Source organism: Carcharodon carcharias, chromosome 8, assembly GCF_017639515.1.
Source record: "Carcharodon carcharias isolate sCarCar2 chromosome 8, sCarCar2.pri, whole genome shotgun sequence".
In the NCBI taxonomy this organism is placed as follows: Eukaryota; Metazoa; Chordata; class Chondrichthyes; order Lamniformes; family Lamnidae; genus Carcharodon; species Carcharodon carcharias.
The window spans coordinates 101,094,582-101,107,549 of record NC_054474.1 but is presented as its reverse complement, the minus strand read 5'-3'; positions in this window follow the sequence as shown (position 1 = coordinate 101,107,549).

The following is a 12,968-nucleotide window of genomic DNA, read 5'->3' as shown; positions in this document are numbered from 1 at the left end:
CCCCCTCTGACCTCTCTCTCTCTCTCTGGCCCTCTCTGACCTCTCTCTCTCTCTCCCTGACCTCTCTCTCACTCTCCCTCTGATCTGTCGCTCTCTCCCTCCCTCTCTAACCTCTCTCTCTCCCTCTCTGTCCCTTCTCTCTCTCCCTCTGATGTCTCTCTCTCTCTCCCTCTGACCTCTCTCTCCCTGTCTCTCTTTCTCTCGCTCTCTGATTTCTCTCTCTCCCCCTCTCTAGCATCTATTTCTCTCAACCTCTCTAACATTTATTTCTCTATCCCTCAATGACCTCTCTCTCTCTCCCTCTCTGACTTCTCTATCTCTGCCTGTCTGTTCTCTCACTCTCCTTCTCTGACATCTCTCTCTATCTCTCTCTCCCTCTCTGTTCTACCTCTCTCGCTCTCAGACCTCTCTCTCCCACTCTCTCCCTCTCTGTCTTCTAAATCTCTCCCTCTCTCACTCTCTGACCTCTCTCTCTCTCCCTCACTGAACTCTCTCTCTCTCTCTCTCTCCCTCTCTGACCTCTATCTCTCCCTCTCAGACCTCTTTCTCTCTCACTTCGTCTCCCTCTCCCCCTGTGACTTCTCTCTCTCTCCCTCTCTGACATCTTTCTCTCCCTCTCTGACCTCTCTGTCCCTCTCTGACATTTCTCTCTCTCTCTCTCTCCCTCCCTAACCTCTCTCTCTCTGCTTCTCCGTCCTCTCTCTCTCTCGCTCTCTCCCTCTGACGTCTCTCTATCTCGCCCGCTCAGACATCTCTCTCTCTTTCCCTCTATGACTTCTCTCTCTCCCTCTCCCTCTCTGACCTCTCTCTCTCTCTCCCTCTCTGGCATCCCTCTCCCGCTCTATGTCCTATCTCTCTCTCCCTCTCTGACCTCTCTCTCTAGCACCCTCTGACCTCTCTCTCTCTCTCTCTCCTTCTCTGAGCTCTATCTCTCCCTCTCTGACCTATTTCTCTCTCTCCCTCTCTAACCTCACTCTCTCGCCATCTCTGACCTCTCTCTGTCTCTCTCCCTCTGACCTCTCTCTCTCTCCCTCTCTGACCTCTCTCTCTCTCTCTCCCTCTCTGAGCTCTATCTCTCCCTCTCTGACCTATTTTTTCTCTCCCTCTCTGACCTCTCTCTCTTTCTCTCTCTATCCCTTTCTGAGCTCTCTCTCTCTCTCCCTGTCTCACCTCTCTATCTCTCCCTCTCTGAACTCTCTCTCTCTCCTTCTCTGACCTACCTCTCTCCCCCTCTGACCTCTCTCTCTCTCTCTGGCCCTCTCTGACCTCTCTCTCTCTCTCCCTGACCTCTCTCTCACTCTCCCTCTGATCTCTCGCTCTCTCCCTCCCACTCTAACCTCTCTCTATCCCTCTCTGTCCCTTCTCTCTCTCCCTCTGATGTCTCTCTCTCTCTCCCTCTGAACTCTCTCTCCCTCTCTGACCCCTCTCTCTCTCTCCCTGTCTCTCTTTCTCTTGCTCTCTGATTTCTCTCTCTCCCCCTCTCTAGCATCTATTTCTCTCAACCTCTCTAACATGTATTTCTCTCTCCCTCTCTGACCTTTCTCTCTATCTCTGACCGCGCTCTCTTTCTCTCCCTCTCTGACCTTTCTCTCTCTCTCCCTCTCTGACTTCTTTCTCTCTCACCCTCTCTGAACTCTCTCTCTTTCTGACCTCTCTCTCTCTCTCTCTCCCTCTCTGACCTCTCTCTATCTCTCTCTGACCTTACTCTCTTTCTCCCTCTCTGACCTCTCTCTCTCTCTCCGACCTCTATCTCCCCCTCTCTGACCTCTCTCTCTCACTCTCACCCTCTCCCTCTCTGACCTCTCTCTATATCCCTTTCTGACCTCAATCTCTCTCTCTCCCTCTGACCTCTCTCTCTCTCCCTCTCTTACATCTCTATCTCTCCCACTCTGAGCTCTATCTCTCCCACTCTGAACTATTTTTCTCTCTCCCTCCCTGACCTCTCTCTCTTTCTCTCTCTCTCTCTCTGACCTCTCTCTCTCCCTCTCTCACCTCTCTCTCTCTCCCTCTCTGACCTCTCTCTCTCTCCCTCTCTGACCTACCCCTCTCCCCCTCTGACCTCTCTCTCCCTCTCTGTCCCTCTTTGACCTCTCTCTCTCTCCCTCTCTGACCTCTCTCTCCCTCTCTCCCTGAACTCTCTCTCACTCTCCCTCTGAACTCTCTCTCTCTCACTCCCTCTCTAACCTCTCACTCTCCCTCTCTGTCCTCTCTCTCTCTCCCTCTGACGTCTCTCTATCTCTCACTCTGACCTCTAACTCCCTCTCTGACCCCTCTCTCTCTTCCCTGTCTCTCTTTCTCTCGCTCTCTGACTTCTCTCTCTCTCCCTCTCTAGCATCTATTTCTCTCTACCTCTCTAACTTCTATTTCTCTCTCCCTCTCTGACCCATCTCTCTCTCTCTCTCCCTCTCTGACCTCTCTCTCTCTCCCTCTCTGACCTTTCTCTCTCTATCTAATAGCTCTCTCTTTCTCTCCCTCTCTGACCTCTCTCTCTCCCTCTCTGACTTCTTTTTCTCTCACCCTCTCTGAACTCTTTCTCTTTCTGACCACTCTCTCTCCCTCCCTCTCTGACCTCTCTCTATCCCTCTCACCTTACTCTCTTTCTCCCTCTCTGACCTCTCTCTCTCTCTCCGACCTCTATCTCTCCCTCTCTGACCTCTCTCTATATCCCTTTCTGACCTCAATCTCTCTCTCTCCCTCTGACCTCTCTCTCTCTCCCTCTCTTACATCTCTATCTCTCCCACTCTGAGCTCTATCTCTCCCAGTCTGAACTATTTTTCTCTCTCCCTCCCTGACCTCTCTCTCTTTCTCTCTCTCTCCCTCTCTGACCTCTCTCTCTCCCTGTCTCACCTCTCTTTCTCTCCCTCTCTGACCTCTCTCTCTCTCCCTCTCTGACCTACCTCTCTCCCCCTCTGACCTCTCTCTCCCTCTCTGTCCCTCTCTGACCTATCTCTCTCTCCCTCTCTGACCTCTCTCTCCCTCTTTCCCTGAACTCTCTCTCACTCTCCCTCTGACCTCTCTCTCTCTCACTCCCTCTCTAACCTCTCACTCTCCCTCTCTGTCCTCTCTCTCTCTCTCCCTCTGACGTCTCTCTATCTCTCACTCTGACTTCTAACTCCCTCTCTGACCCCTCTCTCTCTTCCCTGTCTCTCTTTCTCTCGCTCTCTGACTTCTCTCTCTCTCCCTCTCTAGCATCTATTTCTCTCTACCTCTCTAACTTCTATTTCTCTCTCCCTCTCTGACCCATCTCTCTCTCTCTCTCCCTCTCTGACCTCTCTCTCTCTCCCTCTCTGACCTCTCTCTCTATCTCTAACAGCTCTCTCTTTCTCTCCCTCTCTGACCTCTCTCTCTCCCTCTCTGACTTCTTTCTCTCTCACCCTCTCTGAACTCTTTCTCTTTCTGACCACTCTCTCTCCCTCCCTCTCTGACCTCTCTCTATCCCTCTCTGACCTCTCTCTCTTTCTCCCTCTCTGACCTCTCTCTCTCTCTTCCTCTCCCTCTCCCGCTCAGACCTCTCTCTCTCTCTCCGACCTCTATCTCTCCCTCTCTGACCTATCTCGCTCTCTCTCCCTCTGACTTCTCTCTCTCTCCCTCTCTGACCTCTCACTCCCTCTCCCTCTGACCTGTCTCTCTCTCTCTCCCTCTGACCTCTCTCTCTCTCCCTCTCTGACCTCTCTATTTCTCCCTCTCTGATCTCTCTATCTCTCCCTCTCTGTTCTCTCTCTCTCTTTCTCTGACATCTCTTTCTATCTCTCTCTCCCTCTCTGACCTACCTCTCTCGCTGTTTGACCTCCCTCTCTCTCCCTCTCTGACCTCTCTCTCTCTCTCTCCCTCTGACCTCTGTCTCCCTCTCTGAACTCTCTCTCTCCCTCTCTGACCTGTCTCTCACTCTCCCTCTGACCTCTCTCTATCTCCATCCCTCTCTAACCTCTCTCTTGACCTCTCTGACTTCTCTCCCTCTCCCTCTGATGTCTCTCTATCTCTCACTCTGACCTCTCTCTCTCTCTCTGACCTCTCTCTCTCTCTCCCTATCTCTCTTTCTCTCACTCTCTGACTTCTCTCTCTCTCCCTCTCTAACATCAATTTCTCTCTACCTCTCTAACAACTATTTCTCTCTCCCTCTCTGACCTCTCTCTCTCTCTCTCCCTCTCTGACATCGCTCTCTCTCCCTCTCTGACCTTTATCTCTATCTCTTACATCTCTCTCTCTCTCCCTCACTGACATCTCTCTCTCCCTCTCACTTTCTGACCTATCTCTCTCCCTCTCTGACCTCTCTCTCTCCCTCTCTGACTTCTTTCTCTCTCACCCTCTCTGAACTCTCTCTCTTTCTGACCTCTCTCTCTCTCTCTCTCCCTCTCTGACCTCTCTCTATCTCTCTCTGACCTTACTCTCTTTCTCCCTCTCTGACCTCTCTCTCTCTCTCCGACCTCTATCTCCCCCTCTCTGACCTCTCTCTCTCACTCTCACCCTCTCCCTCTCTGACCTCTCTCTATATCCCTTTCTGACCTCAATCTCTCTCTCTCCCTCTGACCTCTCTCTCTCTCCCTCTCTTACATCTCTATCTCTCCCACTCTGAGCTCTATCTCTCCCACTCTGAACTATTTTTCTCTCTCCCTCCCTGACCTCTCTCTCTTTCTCTCTCTCTCTCTCTGACCTCTCTCTCTCCCTCTCTCACCTCTCTCTCTCTCCCTCTCTGACCTCTCTCTCTCTCCCTCTCTGACCTACCCCTCTCCCCCTCTGACCTCTCTCTCCCTCTCTGTCCCTCTTTGACCTCTCTCTCTCTCCCTCTCTGACCTCTCTCTCCCTCTCTCCCTGAACTCTCTCTCACTCTCCCTCTGAACTCTCTCTCTCTCACTCCCTCTCTAACCTCTCACTCTCCCTCTCTGTCCTCTCTCTCTCTCCCTCTGACGTCTCTCTATCTCTCACTCTGACCTCTAACTCCCTCTCTGACCCCTCTCTCTCTTCCCTGTCTCTCTTTCTCTCGCTCTCTGACTTCTCTCTCTCTCCCTCTCTAGCATCTATTTCTCTCTACCTCTCTAACTTCTATTTCTCTCTCCCTCTCTGACCCATCTCTCTCTCTCTCTCCCTCTCTGACCTCTCTCTCTCTCCCTCTCTGACCTTTCTCTCTCTATCTAATAGCTCTCTCTTTCTCTCCCTCTCTGACCTCTCTCTCTCCCTCTCTGACTTCTTTTTCTCTCACCCTCTCTGAACTCTTTCTCTTTCTGACCACTCTCTCTCCCTCCCTCTCTGACCTCTCTCTATCCCTCTCACCTTACTCTCTTTCTCCCTCTCTGACCTCTCTCTCTCTCTCCGACCTCTATCTCTCCCTCTCTGACCTCTCTCTATATCCCTTTCTGACCTCAATCTCTCTCTCTCCCTCTGACCTCTCTCTCTCTCCCTCTCTTACATCTCTATCTCTCCCACTCTGAGCTCTATCTCTCCCAGTCTGAACTATTTTTCTCTCTCCCTCCCTGACCTCTCTCTCTTTCTCTCTCTCTCCCTCTCTGACCTCTCTCTCTCCCTGTCTCACCTCTCTTTCTCTCCCTCTCTGACCTCTCTCTCTCCCTCTCTGACCTACCTCTCTCCCCCTCTGACCTCTCTCTCCCTCTCTGTCCCTCTCTGACCTATCTCTCTCTCCCTCTCTGACCTCTCTCTCCCTCTTTCCCTGAACTCTCTCTCACTCTCCCTCTGACCTCTCTCTCTCTCACTCCCTCTCTAACCTCTCACTCTCCCTCTCTGTCCTCTCTCTCTCTCTCCCTCTGACGTCTCTCTATCTCTCACTCTGACTTCTAACTCCCTCTCTGACCCCTCTCTCTCTTCCCTGTCTCTCTTTCTCTCGCTCTCTGACTTCTCTCTCTCTCCCTCTCTAGCATCTATTTCTCTCTACCTCTCTAACTTCTATTTCTCTCTCCCTCTCTGACCCATCTCTCTCTCTCTCTCCCTCTCTGACCTCTCTCTCTCTCCCTCTCTGACCTCTCTCTCTATCTCTAACAGCTCTCTCTTTCTCTCCCTCTCTGACCTCTCTCTCTCCCTCTCTGACTTCTTTCTCTCTCACCCTCTCTGAACTCTCTCTCTTTCTGACCTCTCTCTCTCTCCCTCTCTGACCTCTCTCTATCCATCTCTGACCTCAATCTCTTTCTCCCTCTCTGACCTCTCTCTCTCTCTTCCTCTCCCTCTCTCTCTCTGACCTCTCTCTCTCTCTCCGAACTCTATCTCTCCCTCTCTGACCTCTCTCTCTCACTCTCCCTCTGACTTCTCTCTCTCTCCCTCTCTGACCTCTCACTCCCTCTCCCTCTGACCTGTCTCTCTCTCTCTCCCTCTGACCTCTCTCTCTCTCCCTCTCTGACCTCTCTATTTCTCCCTCTCTGATCTCTCTATCTCTCCCTCTCTGTTCTCTCTCTCTCTTTCTCTGACATCTCTTTCTATCTCTCTCTCCCTCTCTGACCTACCTCTCTCGCTGTTTGAGCTCCCTCTCTCTCCCTCTCTGACCTCTCTCTCTCTCTCTCCCTCTGACCTCTGTCTCCCTCTCTGAACTCTCTCTCTCCCTCTCTGACCTGTCTCTCACTCTCCCTCTGACCTCTCTCTATCTCCATCCCTCTCTAACCTCTCTCTTGACCTCTCTGACTTCTCTCCCTCTCCCTCTGATGTCTCTCTATCTCTCACTCTGACCTCTCTCTCTCTCTCTGACCTCTCTCTCTCTCTCCCTATCTCTCTTTCTCTCACTCTCTGACTTCTCTCTCTCTCCCTCTCTAACATCAATTTCTCTCTACCTCTCTAACAACTATTTCTCTCTCCCTCTCTGACCTCTCTCTCTCTCCCTCTCTGACATCGCTCTCTCTCCCTCTCTGACCTTTATCTCTATCTCTTACATCTCTCTCTCTCTCCCTCACTGACATCTCTCTCTCCCTCTCACTTTCTGACCTATCTCTCTCCCTCTCTGACCTCTCTCTCTCCCTCTCTGACCTCTCTCTATCCCTCTCTGACCTCTCTCTCTTTCTCCCTCTCTGATCTCTCTCTCTCTCTTCCTCTCCCTCTCCCGCTCTGACCTCTCTCTCTCCAACCTCTATCTCTCCCTCTCTGACCTATCTCGCTCTCTCCCTCTCTGACTTCTCTCTCTCTCACTCTCTGACCTCTCAATCGCTCTCCCTCTGACCTGTCTCTCTCTCTCCATCAGAACTCTCTCTCTCTCCCTCTCTGACCTCTCCATCTCTCCCTCTCTGACTTCTCTATCTCTGCCTCTCTGTTCTCTCACTCTCCTTCTCTGACATCTCTCTCTATCTCTCTCTCCCTCTCTGATCTACCTCTCTCGCTCTCAGACCTCTCTCTCACCCTCTCTCCCTCTCTGACTTCTATCTCTCTCCCTCTCTCACTCTCTGACCTCTCTCTCTCTCCCTCACTGAACTCTCTCTCTCTCTCTCCCTCTCTGACCTCTATCTCTCCCTCTCTGACATCTCTCTCTCTCCCTCTCTGACCTAACTCTCTCCCACTCTGACCTCTCTCTCTCTCTCTGTCCCTTTATGACCTGTCTCTCTCTCTCTCCCAGACCTCTCTCTCACTCACCCTCTGACCTCTGACTCTCTCTCTCCCTCTCTAACCTCTCTCTCTCTCCCTCTCTCACCTCTCTCTCCCTCTAACGTCTCTCTATCTATCCCTCTGACCTCTCTCTCCCTCTCTGACGCCTCTCTCCCTCTCTGACGCCTCTCTCTCTCTCTCTCGCTCTCTGACTTCTCTCTCTCTCCCTCTCTAACATCCATTTCTCTCTACCTCTCTAACATCAATTTCTCTCTCACTCCCTGACCTCTCTCTCTCTCACTCTCTCCCTCTCTGACCTCTCTCTCTCCCTCCCTGACCTTTCTCTCCCTCTCTGACCGCTGGCTCTTTCTCTCCCTCTCTGACCTCTCTCTCTCTCTCCCTCTCTGACCTCTCTTTCTTTGTGACCTCTCTCTCTCTCTCCCTCTCTGACCTCTCTCTATCCTTACTCTGTTTCTCCCTCTCTAACCTCTCTCTATCTCTTCCTCTCCTTTTCCCTTTCTGACCTCTCTTTCTCTCTCCGACCTCTATCTCTCTCTCTCTGACATATCTGGCTCTCTCCCTCTCTGACTTCTCTCTCTCTCCCTCTGACCTCTCACTCTCTATCTACCTCTCTGACCTCACTCTCTCTCGCCCGCTCCGACATCTCAATCTCTCTCCCTCTCTGACTTCTTTCTCTCCCTCTCTGACCTCTCTCTCTCTCCCTCTCTGACCTCTCTCTCTCTACCTCTGTGACCTCTCTCTCTCTCTCTCCCTCTCTGACCTCTGTCTCCCTCTCTGAAATCTCCCTCTCCCTCTCTGACCTATCTCTCTCTCTCTGACCTCTCACTCTCTTTCCCTCTCTAACCTCTCTCTCTCTCTTTCTTTCCCTCTCCTTCTCTGACCTCTCTCTCTCCCTCTGTGACCTCTCTCTCTCACTCTCTGACCTCCCTCTCTCTCCCTCACTGACCTGTCTCTCCGTCTCTGACCTCTCTCTCTCTCTGTCTCTCTGTGCCTCTCTGACCTCTCCCTCTCACTCGCTCTCTGACCTCTCTGTCTCTCACCCTCTGACATTTCTCTCTCTCTCTCTCACTCTCTGATCTCTCTCACTCTCTCCCTCTCTGAATTCTCTCTATCATCTTCTATGACCTCTCTCTCTCCCTCTCTGAGCTCTCTCTCTCTTCCTCTCCCTTTCCCTCTCTGACCTCTCTCTCTCTCCCTCTCTGAACTCTATCTCTCCCTCGCTGACCTATTTCTCTCCCTCCCTCTCTAACCTCTCTCTCTCTCCATCTCTGACCTCTCTCTATGTCTCTCCCTCTGACCTCTCTCTCTCTCCCTCTGACCTCACTCTCTCTCCCTCTCTGACCTCGCTCTATCTCTACCTCTACGACCTGACTCTCTCCCTCTCTGAACTCTCTCCCTCTGTCCTTCTGATCTCTCTCTCTCAATTCCGCTTACTTCTCTCTCTCTCTCTCTCCCTCTCGGACCTTTCTCTCTCTCCAACACTGACCTCTCTCTCTTCCTCTCCCTCTAGCTCTCTGACCTCTCTCTCTCCCTCTTGACCTCTTGCACTCCCTCTCTGACCTCTATCTTTCCCTCTCCGACCTCGCTCTATCCCACTCCGACCTGTCTCTCCCTCTCTGATTTCTCTCTCTCTAATTCTCTGACATATCTCTCTCTCTATCTCTCTCCTGCTCAACCTTCCCCTCTGACCACTCTCTCTATCCCTCTCTGACCTCTCTCTGCCTCTCCCTCTGACCTCTCTCTCTCTCTCTCCCTCTCTGAGGTCTCTCTCTCTCCCTCTCTGACCTCTCTCTTTATCCATCTCTGACCTCTCTCTCTCTCTCCCTCTCGGAGATCTATATCTCCCTCTGTGACCTATTTCACTCTCTCCCTCTCTAACATCTCACTCTCCATCTCTCACCCCTCTCTGGCTCTCTCCCTCTGACCTCTGTCTCGCTCGCTCTGACCCCTCCCTCTCTCCCTCTGACCTCTCTCTCTCTCTCTCTCTCTGACATCCTTCTCCCCCTCTATGACCTCTCTCTCTCTCCCTCTCTGACCTCTCTCTCTCACTCTCGCCCTCTCCCTCTCTGACCTCTCTCTCTATCCCTTTCTGACCTCTCTCTGTCTCTCTCCCTCTGTCCTCTCTCTCTCTCCCTCTCTGACCTCTCTCTCTCTCCCCCTCTCTGACCTATTTTTCTCTCTCCCTCTCTGAGCTCTCTCTCTTTCTCTCTCTCTCCCTCTCTGACCTCTCTCTCTCTCTCCCTGTCTCACCTCTCTCTCTCTCCCTCTCTGACCTATTTCTCTCCCTCCCTCTCTAACCTCTCTCTCTCTCTCCATCTCTGACCTCTCTCTATCTCTCTCCCTCTGACCTCGCTCTCTCTCCCTCTGACCTCTCTCTCTCTCCCTCTCTGACCTCGCTCTATCTCTACCTCTCTGACCTGACTCTCTCTCTCCCTTTCTGAACTCTCTCCCTCTGTCCTACTGATCTCTCTCTCTCAATTCCGCTGACTTCTCTCTCGCTCTACCTCTCTGACCTTTCTCTCTCTCCATCACTGACCTCTCCCGCTTCCTCTCCCTCTACCTCTCTGACCTCTCTCTCTCCCTCTCTGTCCTCTCTCTTTATCCAACTCTGACCTCTCTCTCTCACCCTCCCTCTCGGAGCTCTATCTCTCCCTTTGTGACCTAATTCTCTCTCTCCTTCTCTAACATCTCTCTCTCCATCTCTCACCTCTCTCTGGCTCTCTCCCTCTTACCTCTCTCTCTCCCTCTGACCCCTCCCTCTCTCCCTCGGACCTCTCTCTCTCTCTCAATCTCTGACATCCCTCTCCCCCTCTATGTCCTCTCTCTCTCCCACTCTGACCTCTCTCTCTCACTCTCGCCCTCTCCCTCTCTGACCTCTCTCTCTATCCCTTTCTGTCCTCTCTCTGTCACTCTCCCTCTGTCCTCACTCTCTCTCCCTCTCTGACCTCTCTCTCTATCCCTTTCTGACCTCTATCTGTCTCTCTCCCTCAGTCCTCTCTCTCTCCCTCTCTGACCTCTATCTCTCTCTCCCTCTCTGACCTATTTTTCACTCTCCCTCTCTGACTTCACTCTCTTTCTCTCTCTCTCCCTCTCTAACCTATCTCTCTCTCTCTCCCTGTCTCACCTCTCGCTCTCTCCCTTAGTGACCTTTCTCTCTCTCCCTCTCTGAACTAACTCTCTCCCCCTCTGCCTCTCTCTCTCTCTCTCCCTCTCTGAAATCTCTCTCTCTCCCTCGCTGACCTATCTCTCTCTCTCCCTGAACTCTCTCGCACTCTCCCTCTGACCTCTCTCTCTCTCTACCTCTCTTAACTCTCTCTCTCTCCCTCTCTGACCTCTCTCTCTCTCTCTCTCCCTCTGACGTCTCTCTATCTCTCCCTCTGAACTCTCTCTCCCTCTCTGACCCCTCTCTCTCTCCCTGTCTCTCTCTCTCTCTCTCCCTCTCTGACTTCTCTCTCTCTCCCTCTCTAACATCTATTTCTCTCTTCCTCTCTAACATCTATTTCTCTCTCCCTCTCTGACCTCTCTCTCTTTCCCTCTCTGACCTTTCTCTCCCTCTCTGACCACTCTCTCTTTCTCTCCCTCTCTGACCTCTCTCTATCGCTCTCTGACCTCTCTCTCTTTCTCCCTCTTTGACCTCTCTCTCTCTCTTCCTCTCCCTCTCCCTCTCTGACCTCACTCTCTCCCTCTCTTACATGTCTCTCTCCCTCTCTGACCTCTCTCTCCCTCTCTGACCTCTCACTCTCTGCTTTCCGTCCTGTCTCTCTCTCGCTCTCTCCCTCTGACGTCAATCTCTCTCGCCCGCTCTGACATCTCTCTCTCTCTCCCTCTCTGACTTTTCTTTCTCCCTCTCTGACATATCTCCCTCTCCCTCTCTGACCTCTCTCTCTCACTCCCTCTCTGACATCCCTCTCCTGCCCTATGTCCTCGCTCTCTCTCTCCCTCACTGACCTCTCTCTCTCACTCTCCCCCTCTCCCTTTCTGACCTCTCTCTCTAGCACTCTCTGACCTCTCTCTCTCTCTCTCCCTCTCAGAGCTCTATCTCACCCTCTCTGACCTATTTCTCTCTCTCCCTCTCTAACCTCACTCTCTCGCCATCTCTGACCTCTCTCTGTCTCTCTCCCTCTGACCTCTCTCTCTCTCTCTCCCTCTCTGACCTCTCTCTGTCTCTCTCTCTCTGAGCTCTATCTCTCCCTCTTAGACCTATTTTTCTCTCTCCCTCTCTGACCTCTCTCTCGTTCTCTCTCTCTCCCTTTCTGACCTCTCTCTCTCATTCCCTGTCTCACCTCTCTATCTCTCCCTCTCTGACCTCTCTCTCTCTCCTTTTCTGACCTACCTCTCTCCCCCTCTGACCTCTCTCTCTCTCTGTGTCCCTCTCTGACCTCTCTCTCTCTCTCTCCCTGACCTCTCTCTCACTCTCCCTCTGACCTATCTCTCTCTCCCTCCCTCTCTAACCTCTCTCTCTCCCTCTCTGTCCTCTCTCTCTCTCCCTCTGACGTCACTCTATCTCTCTCTCTGACCTTTCTCTCCCTTTCTGACCCCTCTCTCTCTCTCCCTGTCTCTCTTTCTCTCGCTCTCTGACTTCTCTAAATCTGCCTCTCTGTACTCTCAGTTTCCTTCTCTGACATCTCTCTCTATCTCTCTCTCCCTCTCTGAAATACCTCTCTCGCTCTCTGACCTCTCTCTCACTCTCTCTGAACTCTCTGACCTCTCTCTCTCTCCCTCTCTAGCATCTATTTCTCTCTACCTCTCTAACATCTATTTCTCTCTCCTTCTCTGACGTCTCTCTCTCTCCCCCTCTCGGACCTTTCTCTCTATCTCTGTCCGCTCTCTATTTCTCTCCGTCTCTGGCCTCTCTCTCTCTCTCCCTCCCTGACTTCTTTCTCTCTCACCCTCTCTGAACTCTCTCTCTTTCTGACCTCTCTCTCTCTCTCCCTCTCTGACTTCTCTCTCTCACTCTCTGACCTCTCAATCTCTCTCCCTCTGACCTGTCTCTCTCTCTCCCTCTCAACTCTCTCTGTCTCTCCCTCTCTGACCTCTCCATCTCTCCGTCTCTGACTTCTCTATCTCTGCCTCTCTGTTCTCTCAGTCTCCTTCTCTGACATCTCTCTCTATCTCTCTCTCCCTCTCTCAAATACCTCTCTTGCTCTCTGACCTCTCTCTCACTCTCTCTACCTCTCTGACCTCTCTCTCTCTCCCTCTCTGTCCTCTCTCTCTCTCCCTCACTGAACTCTCTCTCTCTCTCTCTCTCTCTGACATCTATCTCTCCCTCTCCGACCTCTTTCTCTATCACTTCTTCTCCCTCTCCCCTTGTGACCTCTCTCTCTCTCTCACTCTCTGACCTCACTCTCTCCCTCTCTGACATCTCTCTCTCCCTCTCTGACCTCTCTCTCCCTCTCTGACCTCTCTCACTCTCTCTCGCTATCTCCCTCTCTGACCTC